Source organism: Lonchura striata, chromosome Z, assembly GCF_050655825.1.
Source record: "Lonchura striata isolate lonStrDom1 chromosome Z, ASM5065582v1, whole genome shotgun sequence".
NCBI classification, from domain to species: Eukaryota; Metazoa; Chordata; class Aves; order Passeriformes; family Estrildidae; genus Lonchura; species Lonchura striata.
The window spans coordinates 11433550-11445497 of NC_140740.1; the positions used below are offsets into that span (position 1 = coordinate 11433550).

Sequence of the window (11948 nt, forward strand, 5' to 3'; positions counted from 1 at the left end):
TGTTTTGACTGAAAGAAGTACAGATTTTTGCTACCCAAAGCCATGACCAGATACAATGCTGGATGATTTTGGCCCTGAAAATCTCCAGTCATGCCCAGCACATGCCCAACGTGCACTCAGGCTGGGCAAGGGAAGCACAGATTTGGGATGGCAGCAGAGCCACACGTTGGCTCAGAACTTGCTGGAGAGGCCTGCTGAGGAAACTCTGGGACTCCACTGCAAGTAGGAGCCACCTGGGAGGACAAATCCACCCCCATCCCAGGGGCAGCTCTCTAGGCAGCGCTCCAAGTGTCCCTCGGAAGCTCGTCCCGGAGACCAGAAGCCAACAAGGATCCTGAGCCAACTCCGCTGCCTTTGGCAGCACTTTGGGAAATGAGCTGCAGCAAGGGGGAGGCAGCAGTGACTGTGACTGCTGCAGGCTGGGGATGAAGGACACAAGTGCTGAGATGCCCTAAAATCCAGAAGGAGGCTGGAAAACTGGGAAACAAGAAGTCCTCACAAGCACTAACATGATGGAAGCCCTCTGGGTGAAGTTCCCTGGAAGAACTGCCAGGGGAGCTGCTAGGATCAGAAGTAGCAGAAAGGAAAAATGTACAAACACTAGGACATGATCTATATGCCCCACAAGCAGTGGCCTCGAAAATGATCACATATATTCCTTATATCTTTTAGATATGATATGGTAGGAATCAAAATATATAATATATAATACGCATGAAATTTAATGCACATGTCTTTCTGGACAATTTTATTTTTTGATGTATTTTTTGAGTATGCGTGCACACCCACACACTGTCCTTGCTCTCCTCAGCATGTCAGGGCTGCTGTTTGCACAGAATTGGGATGAATTTAACGTGACAGACCCACGAGTTGGGTGTTCAGCTTGTCATGAACACTCATGTGGCAGGGCACAAAACAAAGCTCTCAAATCCATTATCACATGTATAATTGCTTCCATTATCATGCCTGCTAGGCACTGAGGAGCTCCTAAAAGCACTGAAGAGACAAAAAAGATGTGGAAAAATTTGGCATCATGCTACTGCTGGTATCCTCATGGAGAAAAATCTGCTGAGTTTTCAAGGCTGTAACTTGCCAAAAACTAGGAAAGATGCTCATCCCCAGTAGCCCCATTGTGAATGGTTTCCTTGACTTGGCAAAATTGGGGTGTTAACAATGGACTCTGTCCTTGGTTCAAATCACCTGCAGACAAAAGCACCACCACTAGCAGAAGCCACATCAGTCAATTTTCTCAAGAAGCTGTGTTAAATTTGTGAGACAAAGGGAAAACATGTCTGACGCTGTGGATTAATGACAAGACTCTGAGCAGCAGCTCCAAAGCAAAGGGCAGCAGCTTCTCTCTGGGACACTCCTTGTGCCCCAAGGCAGCCGGGCTGCCCTGGCTGCCCAGGGCCCTGCGCTCCGCGGGCTCTGCAGAGCTGCACAGCGGGGAGGCAGCTTCGGGCACCCCAGCCCTGGGCAGGAGTGGCTTCTTGCTCTGGACAGCTCCCTGTGGGCAATGCAGGGTGCTGGCCTTCTGCTCTTGGCTCTAGCCGGGCCTTGCAGGGCTAATCCTCTTTGCTGTCTCAAATGTGCTAAGTACAGACTTGTTTGTGTCCAGCTCTGCACAGCATTGATTGCACCACAAAATACTGAAGGACTAATGTCACGGTGCCTCCTCTGGTCTGCAGCCAGCTCAGGTTTTCAGCACGGCTGACAACAACAGCCACTCCCTATGACCACTGCGGGAGAGGGATGTGACCGATAGGTTCCGATGCACCAGACCAGTAAAGGACCTTAGGCGACATTGACAAAGACGAGGGAGTCGTCCTTTTGGGAGTATCGCAGCTCCAAGTTTATTGGTAGTCCACGAGACCAACCTCAACTCGAATCAGGAATGTCCCAAAAGGCAACTGAGAACAGCTTGCACAGGTATATAACAGGGGGTGGCAACCCGGGGGGAGAACAATAGTGAACCACCCGGGAGTGGTGAAGGGAATGACAACCAGGAGAGGTGTCCAATGAGGTGAGAAGGAGGGAGGGGTCCCCAGGGATCAGCCTATCACCCGAGGTATTATGGAAGGTTCTGGAAAGAAGGGAGAGGCCTCAGAGTGACAGACAAGCCCCGGGGTGGGGTCAGGGGATTGACTCAGCACAAAGTTACATAACATGGGTGGGGAAAGGGAAGACTGACCGGCAGAGGGGGAGGAGGAGGGACATACAATTTAACATAAAGAGGGGAAGAGGGAGCAACCATAACATGGGGGAACTTAAACCCCAACAGACTAAGGCCTGAACAACAGACCCTGACTGAAGCCTCCACAGGACCTGAGCCAAAGCTGACCTCCAGATGACCTTTACAGCCAAATATTCTATGTATCTGCTCCTTAACCAAGTTTTGCTCTCAAAAGGATTGATGCATCCATTCATTAGTGAAACATGTTTTCACGTTCTGGCATTAGGAAACTGGACAAGGCCAATCTGGCCTTGGTTTCTCCTTGAGCCCTGAGCAGGCTTGGGGAGAAAACGAGGAGGAGAATGAAATCAGATGCACCCACAGCAGAAGCTCTGTCACATTGCTCATCCAGCACTACCAAAGCTGGGCTGCTCTCACAGCACAGTCAGAAACCTCGTGGCTGGCAGCGGTGGAGGCACCGTGGGATTTCCCAGTTCCCAGCCGTGGCTTTCCAGGGCTTGGCTGGGACAGCTTCCCCCAGCTGATGATTATCATGTTGCCCAGGCATTATAATCCCTTGGGATAAGCAATATCTATCCGTGGGGCAGTAGTGTGGTTTTGAGGACAATGTTGACAAAATTGCTGCCCCTTCCTGCTGCTGCTGCTGACTCCAAATCACGAGCAGTGTGCTAACTCTGCCGAAGACAGGCAGAGATGTTGAGATAAAACCAGCTAGTCTGCTGAAAAGGACGCCAAAGGAATGTTTTCCAATCCCCCTTTTCATTATTCTCCTAGACATGACAGAGCAATGTCCTTTCCCCCTGTAGCTGATGGTGACGCAGGCGCAGGATGCAGCGTGGGGACAGAGCCCTCCGCCGCTCCCGGCGCCCTCGCCAGGGGCTTCCCCTGCCCTGCCCAGCCGTGCCGTGCCGAGCCCGGCCAGCCCCGGAGCCGCCCCGCCCACGCTGTGCCCGCGGCCCCGGCTCTGCCGCGCTCGTCCCCGCCGAGCCCAGCCCGCGCCGGGGGCCCGAGCGCAGCGCCCCCCTCAGGCCGCGCGCCGCCGGCGCAGCCGCGGCCGTTGTGGCGGCACTCGGCGATCGGTGTCATGGCGGAGCTGCCGCTGCCCGCCGAGCTCTGCCCAGCACCTTCCCCGCCGAGCTGTGGCGCCTGGTGAACAGCCCCCGCGTCCGCTCCGTGCGCGGGGACAGCCGGGCCCAGGGGCTGCTCATCGACCGCTCCCTCTTCGAGCGGGAGCTGCTCGGCCCGGGCGACGCCCAGGGGCCGGCCCCGCGCACCTTCAGAGCCACGCGGTTCCGCAGCTTCGTGCGCCAGCTCCACCGCTACGGCTTCCGCAGCGTGCCGGGCCGGGCTGGCTCAGCTGCGCCGGGCGATGCCAGGGCCCGGCTCCACTACAGCAACCCCTGCTTCCGCCGCGACCGCCCTGACCTCCTGCTCCGCATCCGGTGCCGGAGCGCGGCCACCAGGCAGCGGCCGGCGGTGGGGCGGGAGGGCCGCCGGCGCCCGCCCTGCGGCTCCCGGCAGCTCCCCGGGGCGCGGCTGCTGCCGGACGGGCAGGATGGGGGCAGTCACTTCAAGCCGCTGCCCAGGGAGCAGCCGCTGCCCGCCAAGTGGGAGGTGCTTCAGATCCTGCCCTGCGACTTGCTCGGTTTCTACGGGGAGCTACTGCTACTGCTCAGACGAGCGGGGCCCTGCAGCCGCTTCCAGGAGTTCTACAGAGAGCAGCTGCTTCCAGTCGACCTGGAGTTGCTCAGGATGCAGCCCTGCAGCTTCCAGGCTCTCCACAGGGAGCAGCAGCCCCCAGCCTCCGTCCCACGAGGTAGGAAAAGAGCTGTAGCCTTGCTTTTCCGAAAGGTCATGAAAAGTTACTAAAAGCCAGGGACCTCATTAAATCGGGAAGACTGGACAGGTCAGAACGCAAATCCAACCAATATGATTAATGCAACGTTCTCCCCTTTATTAGTGGTAAGATAGCAGTTTATATACACTTCCATATAGTTTAGTTTACAAAGGCACTCTGATTGGCATGCTAACATTGTTTACCTTTGCCTTAAGGCGGTCAGGCTTTCCACACTGCCGCTCTCCTCTAATTCATGCTCAGATAGCTCATTACTTTGTAGTTACCCTAACATAATTTCTAACTGCGCCACAACTGAATTCTCACTGCATCAAAGGCTTCGAGGCCCCATCAAGGCTGCTTATCAGGGCCTATCTGAGGGGTAGATCAGTTCTCACTCCAGACATAAATCCTGACTGAAGAATTTTTCCTCAAGGCTCTGTCATTCTTGGCCCAAAATTGTCAAGCCTATTAAGAAGGGCCACCTAGAAAGCCAAATGATTCTCTTCCTGATTTGCCTGCATATTTCCTGTGTTGTTTGATCTAAGGAAGCAACAAAGATCTGTGTACCAGAACCATTGTGGAGTGCGACCACTGTGTTTGGATTCTTGCAGCTGCCTCGGGCATTTCAGCCAGTGTAGGTTGAGCAGCATCGATGGCTCAGCACAGAATGTACCTCGGGAAGAGCAACTGCCACCAGTGGATCTTGGCTTTGCCATAGAGCAAATGTTTCAGGAGATCAGGAGGTCCCTGTCTGAAAGGTCTCCCTCTGCCCAGGTAAACCCATTGGAGAGGAATGGAAGAGGCTCGTCTGAGAGCTTCTAACATTGTTATATGGAGGAGAGTAACTGCATCCTTGATGCGATTCCAAAAAAATACTGAATGATCATTAGTTTCCTTTTTTTCTGTTGTTCTTTCAGAGGGAAAATCAATGTTGCCCCTGAGTCTTCAGGAGGGAGGCCTGTGGACAAGGCTGCAGCATCTGTCACCGAGAGCTGCAGGAACAGTTACTCTTGTTATGAATAAATTCAGTTTTATATTGAAAATGTTAATTAAAATGCTGTTAATTGTTGAAACCCCGTTTAAAATCCCCTTTATGTGCACCCTTTTTATGTTTCCACCTTGCCCCACTTGCCCTTCACTGTGTGACCGCCGGGTTTTTACCGCCGCTGCTCCCCAAAATGGCGGCTGCGCTGTCTCCGGTAATATGCAAATCGCGAACCGAATGCAAAATCCTGAAAAGAGCCCCAAGGACAAACGAGCCACGCCAAATTCGGGGCCGCAGACTGGATCGGAAAATCGGCAAAAGGTCCCCAGACAGCGCCAGACCCGCGGAGTAGCCGCCAACATGCCGCCCTAACATAAACAGTGCGACTGCAGAATCAGGGCCCCAGACAACGAGCCGAAAATCGCCTTCCTGGGCACGCCCGCGAGGACGGAAGCCCCGGTTCTGCTGCCTAGCGGAGCCGATCTCCTCCTCCTTAGCGTCGCCACGTGGGAGCAGCGGTGGTGTGCGCGACCCCTCGGGCCCCCAACCCAGAGCTGGTCACTCAATAAAGGCCTTAAAAAGGAGCAGGTCTCCTGGCCCTTTTATTTCAGCTGGGGGTTCGTCCGGGATCTGTGCCACACCTGAAGAGGACGTCAGGATCGGGACGGCCGCCCTTCCTGGGCCTCCAGGACTGCTGGCCAGATCCGGACAGCGAGGGACCAGCTTGGGACCGACGACGCAGAGGAGCGCCGGAGGGTGAGAACCCCGGTGGCGTGCGTGGGAGACGAGCGAGTGGTGTGTGAGTGAGACGAGGGCTGGCAGCTCGGACCCTCGAAGCGTGTGAGAAAACCCCCTAGTACCACGGTTCCGGACTCCCTCGAGGGGGCCAGCCAGGAACGGGGGGAAGCAAAAGGAGGAGGAGTGAGAGAGGCGTCTCCTGGGGTTATTAAGGGGCCCCCCCGAGCGTGCAGGGGATAGCCAGTGTGAGTGGCACGTGAGGTGTTACGTTCCCCCGAAGGAACCGGAGCGGCTTGGGTAGGTCCAGGCGTGGGGACTACCCAGGCATTGTGTGGGTCCCACGCAGTCACTGGGTGCCCCCAGGCACTGCCAGCGTCGAGTGCTCACGAGGGCCCTGACTTCCTGGGGTCGAGCCAGAAGTGCCGTAGGTGGCGTGCTGCCGCGGTCCCAGGGAGGGGGGCCGTAAACCCACGCCCGAGGGCACCGGGGTGGGGAGTCCGGTGGAGGGCGAGGATAGGCACCACACACACCCACACGCATCCCTATCGGCTAGATCACTCTGTTGGGGAGGGGTGGTCAAGCCCGTTCGGGCGGATGGCGATAGGAGGAGCAGACCGGAGTCTCCTGGGCCTTCCTGCCTCCATGATCAAATCGAGGAAGGGGCTGTACCAGAACAGGGCGGTCTGACCCGGGGAGGATCCGTCCGACCCGGCAGGAGGTCAGGCCGAGGAAGGTCCTGGCGCAGGGGGCTTCTGGTACGGGGTACCCTGGCTGGTGCGGCCTAACAAGTGCCCAGGAGTAGGCAAGGCACGGGGGTACCTAGGGGGTCATACCACTAGGGTGGGCCCTGGCATCGGGCTGGCCTAGGGGGTTGGCCTAGGGAGTCGGTGCCGAAGTTCCCTCCCTCGTCTTGTAAAACAAACGGGCAAATCTGTGGGGGCGCCCACCTCACAGAAGAGGACGGAGGGAAGAGGTGTGAATGTGATCACCCGGGTGAGCAAGTGTGAGTGTGTCCTCATTTGTTTGTTCCCTGGAGTGTAAGGAAGGTGTGAGTATTTGAGAGGGATTGAGTTAGATTGGGGGGAAAAGGTTTGTGTTGGAGTTGAGCAGTTTTGTTTGAGGAGTGTGTTTAGTCGTTGGTTTCCTCCTTCGTTTTGTAAATCAAACGGGCAAATTTGTGGGGGTGCCCGCCTCACAGAAAAGGAAGGAGGGAAAAGAAAAAGGGATTCTGTGTTGCCCGTCAGTAATTTTCCGTTCGGGTAGGGGCACCTTAAAGGGATTTAAGTTAGAAGTTTATAAATGGGAAAGTGTGTGAGTAAGAGAGGAATGCCCCAAGACAAAGAGGTGAAAAATATCCCCCTGGAGAGCCCATTAGGGCAGATGTTAGACCGCTGGGAGTCACGGGAGGCCACCAAGACACTAGATCAAGTAAAAATGATCTATTATTGTACTGAGGTTTGGTCCACATACAAATTGCCAGGGAAATGGCTTTGGTGTGGAACGAATGACCAGTGGATGTGCTCCCACCTGAGTAACTACCTGAAAACACAGGAGGCTCCAGATGTGGAGCAGATGGAAAATGCCGCATGCTGGCTGAAAAATATCAGCCATGAGAGTGCCAAAATCCATAAGTTAAAGAAAAAGGGAGAGAATGAAGAGGAAAATGGAGGGGAACAAACCACCCATAAGACTGGGATCACCTAGACCATCTACCGCCTCCTCCACCCCCATTTTACCCAAACCTGAACCTCAACCCTTTACCTCCCGTATTAGTCCCTCCAGCTGTCATCCCACTACCACCCCCATCTAATGTCCCTGTATTACCAGACCCAAACCCTGTACCTACCCTCCCAGCACCTACCTGAACTGCACCCCCAATTTCTCTTTCTGGGCCAATTCCTTCGGCAACATCCCCAAATTCTCCTCCTCCTCCAACACCATCCTTGATTCCACCTAAGGTCCCTGACCCTGGGTTGGAACCTTCCCCCGTCCCTATAGTAACTCTCCCTATTTCCCCGAGTGAGCCCCCACACCAGAACCCAGCTTCAGACTCTAACCCACCGAGCTGGTCCTCCTCTCCGGCACCAACATCCATCCCCTTACCGCCTCTGGATTGGGACTCGAACACACCTGACTCAGCAGTTCAGAATAGTGAAGGTCCTTGGTGTAACACGAGGTCTAGAATAATGAAGCCCGAAAAGACAATGCCTCTCAGGGAGGTGCCTATGGGGGGAGCGCTGGGAGGAATGGGATTTGTGAATGCGCCACTCACAGCCTCGGAGGTATGGAGTTTTAAAAAGGAGCTGGGGAATTTGGTAGAAGATCCTGTGGGGATTTCCAACCAGGTGGACCAGTTTTTAGGACCTAACATCTACACCTGGAGGGAGTTGAATTCCATTTTAAACATTCTATTCTGTCCTGAGGAGGTTAGGATGATAAGAGCAGCAGGGGTACGAATCTGGGAACGGGAAAATAGGATGGGTCTCCCTGGAGATCTGAAAATGCCCTTGGTAGACCCTGGGTGGGCTCCCAACCGCGAAGAGGGTAGGAGGAATATGAAGGATTATAGGCCGCTGATAATTAGAGGAATAAAAGAATCTGTTCCCCAAAGCAGCAATATTAAGCTGGCCTTTGAGGGGACACAGGAAAAGGATGAGCCACCTGCGAATTGGCTAAGGAGGAAATTTATAAACCAAGCACTAGCCCGGAAGATACTAACTGAGATACACAAACTGACACACTGGGGAACCCAGGGGTTATGCGACCATTTCCTCAGGGAAAACCTCTGCATAGGAATATATGATTTGGCCAAAGCAATAACTAAAGGATGTATAATTTGCCAAAAGATAAATCAGAAAGTAATGAGAAAAGTAGAACCTGAAGGAAGAGAATTGGCTCTCAGACCATTCCAAAATATCCAAATAGACTTCACTGAAATGCCTCCAGTACAAGGATACAAACATCTATTAGTAATGATAGATCACCTCACCCATTGGGTGGAAGCTTTTCCCACTAAGAAGGAAACCGCAGAAGTGGTCGCAAAACTGATCCTGGAGGAGATCCTTCCCAGATACGGTCTAGTAAATACTATTGATTCTAATAGGGAACCTCACTTTGCTGCTCAGGCATTACAGCAGGTAATCAAGGCATTGGGGATAAAATGGAGGTTACATACTCCATGGCACCCTCAGAGTTCAGGCCGAATCGAGCGAATGAATAAGACCTTGAAAAATGTATTAACCAAATTAATAGCAGAGACCAAACTGAATTGGCTCAAGTGTTTACCCCTGGCTCTATTGCGTATTCGAACAAGGCCTAGAGCAGACATAGGAGTGTCCCCTTACGAAATGATGTTTGGGCTCCCCTTTCTGCTGTCCCCACACAGTGTTGGCAACTATGATGATGGAGAAGAGGCTACCCGTAAAATATCTAAGGGCTATTGGGAGGACTTTAGAGGATCTCAGGAAAAAGGGATATATTCCCCAAACTTCCCCCCATGACACCAATGTGCACTGTATTCAACCCGGGGATTGGGTACTAATTAAGTCTTGGAATAACACTCCCTTAACTCCAAAATTTGAAGGTCCCTTTCAGGTACTGCTGACCACCCACACTGCAGTATGAACTCAGAAGGGTTGGACCCATATCACCAGAGTCAAAGGGCCAGTGTCATCTCCAAGCCAGACATCTGACTCCTCTGCATCCTCTGAGAAACCAACAGACGTCTCTCACTAATCCGGGAGAATGGACGGTAGTCCGGGACCCAGAAAACCCGAATATCACACTAAAAAAGAAGACAGGAAACGAGGACTGTGCCAGATGAAATATTATTAGCCTTGTTGCTAAGAACTGTTACAAGTCAGAGTTGTTTTAATGTTTTATGTGTTGAGTGTTAAGAGGTTTGAACCCCCTCTATAGAGAATAATTTCTCCTACTGAGCACTTTCTAAAGAGGTAGTAAGAAAATTAACTAATAAGGAGTGAAGTAGCCAATAGAGAAGGACTCTATGGAGCTCTTTGGGAAACCTCAGACCCAAGAGGCAAGACCAGGGGGTGTCAACAAAGGGAAGAGGGCCCCTACCGGACTCTTGGGGAAGCTAATGTTGCTGCTACTACTGGAGGGCTCTCTCAGTAGAGAAAGAGACCCTTGCACGAAGTGTTATCACCCCATTTACGATGGGGATGACTTGAGGTCCCTATTCAGAGTCCATACCAATATAAATCCAGGCTGCTTTAACCACTCTCAATTGATCACTTGTCAGGAAAACGGAAAAACATATTGGACCACAAAGAACACTGCCTCTTATAGGCAGCATCTGCTTGGGGAGTGCCCAGTAGGAGAGGAATGGTTCTGTTTGGAACATGCAGGGTTAAAGGATCTGGTAAAGGAGAAACAAGTAATGCAAGAGAACAGTATTTCTGACAACTTTGTGGGTAAGAACTTATTCATAGACCTGGTTGAAAAGATAAGTAGAGAATTGAATTTAAGCAATTGTTGGGTCTGTGGGAGTACCCAGATGACAGAAATCTGGCCATGGGAAGGGAGTAGCTTGAGCCCATTGGAGGTTCTACAATGGAGACAAATTAGACCACCAAATTAAATGCTAGCATCCAGGGGAAAAGAAAGATGGGAGCTGAAATCTATGGTATTGGGGGAAGAGTGCATACTTAGAATGGGAAGAAGGTACAAGACTCAAGTGGCGAAGATGGCATGCAAAAGGTATCTGATAGTAAAGAACTCAGAGACAAGATGGGTCCCAAAGGAACCCCTTACATATCGGGCGGTGGGAAAAACAGGAAAGGGATGTATCTATCATGAAAGGTATAAACTTCATAAGTGCACTGAGAAAGGGGCCAACCCCTTTTGGGGAATTAGAGAACTGTCCAGGTTTTGGGAGGTTCCAACAGAGACAAGAGATGGGTTTTGGCAAGCCCCAGAATGTTTATTTTGGATTTGTGGGGATGCGGCCAATACCAGGCTCCCGGGGGATTGGGCAGGGAGCTGCACTGTAGGGGTAATCAAGCTGGCCTTTTTCCTTCTCCCCAAGAGATCAGGGGCACACCTAGGAGTCCCAGTCTATGATGATTTGAGAAAAGACCAACGAAAGAAAAGGGATACAATTGACATGGGAGGCACACAAACGTGGAAAAGCAAGGTATGGACCCCAGAAGAAATTATCCAAACATATGGGCCAGCAACATGGGCTCAAGATGGGTCCTGGGGATACCGCACCCCAATTTATATGTTAAACAGGATAATTCGACTCCAAGCAGTACTCGAGACTGTATCTAATCGGACAGCATTGGCGTTTGACCATGTAAGTGACCAACTATCGCAAACAAGAGCAGTGATTTATCAAATCAGATTGGCAGTGGACTATTTACTTGCAGATGAAGGAGAAATATGCGGAAAATTTAACTCCTCAGACTGCTGCTTGGAGATCGACGACAAAAGTGCAGTAATTAAAAACATTACCAAGGAAATTCACAAATTGGCATACGTTGGAAATCAAAATTGGACACCTCTGATAAATAGTGACTGGTGGGACGAGTTCTGGTCCCTAAAAGGGACATGGTGGAAAAAGGCCGCCTTCATTACCGTTTGCTCCGTAGCAGGGTTATTGTTTCTACCTTGCCTCTTCCCTTGTTTAGTTCGGGCGCTAACTTCCACAGCCAGGGGTAGTATCCAGTTGTCTGAGGGATCTAACCGAGATCCGACAAAAATCATGTTAATGAAAAATAACTAGCAGAATCATGAGAACGCCAGGGAGATCTAGAATAAATTCCAAAAGCTCAGGAAAGTCTATTTCCAGGAGCCCAAAACAGCTAATTGATGCGGGCAAAAGCCCAATCAAACAAATAGAGTGGGGAGTTGTTATGAATAAATTCAATTTTGTATTGAAAATGTTAATTAAAATGCTGTTGACTGTTCAAACCCCGTTAAAATCCCCTTTATGTGCACCCTTGTTATGTTTCCCCCTTGCCCCATTTGCCCTTCACTTTGTGACCGTCGGGTTTTCACCTCCGCTGCTCCCCAAAATGGCGGCCGATCCACCTCCGGTGATATGCAAATCAAGAACCGTGCGCAAAATCTCAAAAAAAGCCCCAAGGAAAATGAGCCACACCAACTTCAGGGCCACAGACCGGATTGGACAGCTGGCAAGAGGTCCCCGGACATCACCAGACCCACGGAAC

The 11948-nt window shown here is 51.9% G+C and overlaps 1 long non-coding RNA gene across 1 annotated transcript; it reads left to right on the forward strand.

Annotated features, from left to right (window-relative positions):
• Positions 1–3679: 3679 nt before the first annotated feature.
• LOC146763633 (uncharacterized) lies at positions 3680–5600 on the forward strand. Its single transcript, XR_014951521.1, has 2 exons — positions 3680–4805; positions 4949–5600. It is a non-coding gene; the product is annotated as an uncharacterized LOC146763633 (long non-coding RNA).
• Positions 5601–11948: the final 6348 nt, after the last annotated feature.